Consider the following 3,455-nt stretch of genomic DNA (forward strand, 5'->3'; position numbering starts at 1 on the left):
ACTATTTCCATGCCAAAGCCAATTAATCCATATCTTCAGTTTTCCAAGCAATTAATCAATTTAGGCATTGAAATCACTTTAACCGCGAGCCTATCAGCTTTCAGTAAAATAAAGGAACTCCCAAATGTTGAAAGCTTAAGCTTTGCTCCTTTCTCTGATGGCTATGATGGCAAATTGCAGTTAAGTACAGTTGATTTCACATATTTTATTCTTCTGTAAAGTCCCGTGGATCAAAAACAGTGATGGTAAGGATAAAATAATAGAGTTACCAGGATTGCCACCACTTAGTCCCATTGATTTTCCTTCTTTTGTGTTTGATAACGTGGAGAGATCCAATTGGGCAGTTAAGTCTATAAAGAGGCAAATTGAGATGTTGAGTAGTGAAAAAAATCCAAGAGTTCTGGTGAACACTTTTGATTCTTTGGAATCTGATGATTTGAGAATTCTGAAGCATGTGACTATTTTGGGAATCGAGCCTTCAATCCGTTAAATATTTATTGATGATAATACTTTCCGAGCTGATATGATTAATATTAGTTCGAATAATTATATGTATTGCTTGAACTCAAAGGACAAGGGATCAGTTATCTACATAGAATTGATAGTTATTCTGAAATATCAAGTTAATTGATGGAGGAGATTGATCATGGATTGTCGAAATGTGGGAGACCCTTTTTGTGGGTGATTAGGGAAGGACAAGATCGGGATAAGATGGAGGACAAGTTGAGTTGTAAAGACAAACTTGAAAAAACGGGGAAGATAGTGAGTTGGTGCTCGCAAGTGGAAGTTCCGAAACACCCATCTGATGGTTGTTTTTTGACTTACTGTGGATGAAATTCAACTTTAGAGAGCATAGCATCTAAGGTACCTATCGTGGCATGCCCACTCTGGAACAATCAAGTTTGTAATGCAAAACTCATTCAAGATATTTGGAAGAATGGTGTTAGAGTTAATATTAGTGAAGGCGGTGTCGTAAAAAGAGATGAGTTCAATAGATTTATCACGATTGTGATGGGGGACGGTGAAGAAGGGAAAGAATTAAGAAGAAATGTCAAGAATTGGAGTGATTTAGCTAAGGAAGCTATGAAGGAAAATAGTACTTCAAGTGTGAATCTCAAGACTTTTGGGAATGAGATTTTACTTGGTCATAATGAGTACTAAATCACTTATGAATAGATGACTTCAATAATATAGCAAGTAATCGATAAGACTTTTTAAGATTTTTTTTTCATTTCAGAAAAATAGTGTATTTCTTCGAAATTATTCATAATGGATTTATTTTCTTTGTTTCTGAAATACTTATATTAATTCTTTCTTACTTTAAATTTTTATTTTTTTCATTGATAATATTGTTCCACTTTTAGTCATTTTAAGAAAATTATGTTAATTTTTTTTTAAAAAATGTCCTTTAATTTATATATTTTTTAAAAATTTACACACATGACAGACTATGTGCACAAACATAAAAAATTTAATTGGTTTAAGGTGTCACGTCAGCACAAAAGGTGCACGAATATAACAAAAAAAATTAGTTCAACGGATAATAGGACCCTAATAAGTTAACTATAAATATATTTGGCAAGACACTATTTTGACGTGAAATGACACGAGTAACAAATTTGAGATAATTTGAGGTATTTTCGTAATTTCTCTAAAAACCTAAGGGTGATTAGGTAACTTTATTAATTTTGTATACCCCAATTACCATCAAAAGTAAAATCACTACAGTTTAAAATAAAAACCACTTTTGAAAAGTAGCCTATAATTATTACTTTTTCGTTCATACTGTCAAAGAGGTGGCTGACCATATACTTGTATGAGGTTCCATTTATATTGTGTCATGTGCAAAGTGTTGGGTACCATTTCAGAAAATGACCCACTTTCATTTTTCTCTCTCTTATTTAAACAATTTTTTCTCTTTCTTACCTTTTTTTTTTACTTCTTTTTTTTACTTTTCTTTTCAAATTAATGTTCCAAATTTCTCTACTTCCATACTTGTATAATTTTATTCAAGGAAAATATGAAATCCAAAAAGAAAATATTTATTCTATTTCTAACATTTTAATATTATTTTTCATCTTAAAATTAATTATTTATATTGCTAAAAATAATTAGATAAAATTATTTGTTAATTTACGAAATATAATTAATTAAAATTTTAATAACATTTTTTATCTTCTTGTAAGTGTAAATAAAATTTATAAATTTTAAAAAATTAAATTTAAATTAGTAAACTATTATTTTATTTATGATTTCTTAAAAACTTTGTAAAAAAAAAGGCATAAATTTTGGTACTAATTTCAAAAAGAAAATATAACGGAAAGAGCATCAATGTTCTTCATCAATAATTACACAAGTTTTTATACTGATTTCATGAAATTAAAAAAATGGAAAGCATCCATAAATACCTATACAAATACATATTATTTCCGTCAATTTATACGATATATTTTATTCTTGAAATTCAAGCTAGGTGAATTTTTTCATCACTGTAATTTTTTTTATTTTCTTGCTATTTAATTTTTATGGACTTCTCAAAAATATATGATACTATAAAATTTTGATAAGGTATATCTATATAGGATCCTTCAAAAAAAACAAATTATACATTATCTAAGAATTTAATCATTTTAACGAAATATGATAAATTATTTCCAACGATTTTATTAGTTTCTTACAATTTTAAAGATTTAACGACGATACATTAAGACGTCTTGTTAATATTTGATTTAACTAAAAATAATCAATTAAAATACGAGTCATATCAACAAAAAAAAATCACTATCAACATTATCAAATTAAAACTATAAAATAAACTACAAGTAAATGCAATAAAATTTGATTATTATAAAAAGAAACACATGAATACTAACAAAGAGAACAATTTTATTCTTCAATTTTGAAGAAGGTTGTATTTAAAATCATTACGGCCCATTTATTAACAAAATAATAGATGAAAAAACTTATCCTAAAAAATCATGTCTAATCTTCTCTCAACGAACACAAAAATTATGATATATCCATGATTAAGTTACGATTGTGTAACAATTAGCTATGGTACATTTCAATCTTTGATCAATTTATCTTCACATTCTAAGGGTTATTAAACTATATTTATTGATAACATCTCATTCTAATCTTCCTTGTGATATTCATTAAACAATTGATATAACGAGACTAAATAAATTTTCTTTCGTAATTAAGACTGAATGCTATTGCAGCGCGAATGGTTAAAGTTTAAGCGAATAATCAATATGTCACGAGTTTTAATCTATTGTCACGACCCAAAAATGGGCGTGATGGCACTCGTCTTATCCCACCAAGACAAGTCAGCCTAAAACTCAACCATTACAATAAAGTGCGGAAATAAAATATAAGTAACTTAATAAAACCCCCAAAACCTGGTAGTCACGTGTACAAGCCTCTAAAGTATTACAATTGATTCAAAAGAAAAA

General features: G+C 28.0%; 1 pseudogene; it reads left to right on the forward strand.

Moving 5' to 3' along the window:
• Positions 1 to 238: 238 nt before the first annotated feature.
• On the forward strand, positions 239 to 1,161 carry LOC107023953 (annotated as a pseudogene).
• Positions 1,162 to 3,455: the final 2,294 nt, after the last annotated feature.

The sequence above is a fragment of the Solanum pennellii genome, chromosome 1 (assembly GCF_001406875.1).
Source record: "Solanum pennellii chromosome 1, SPENNV200".
NCBI lineage: Eukaryota > Viridiplantae > Streptophyta > Magnoliopsida > Solanales > Solanaceae > Solanum > Solanum pennellii.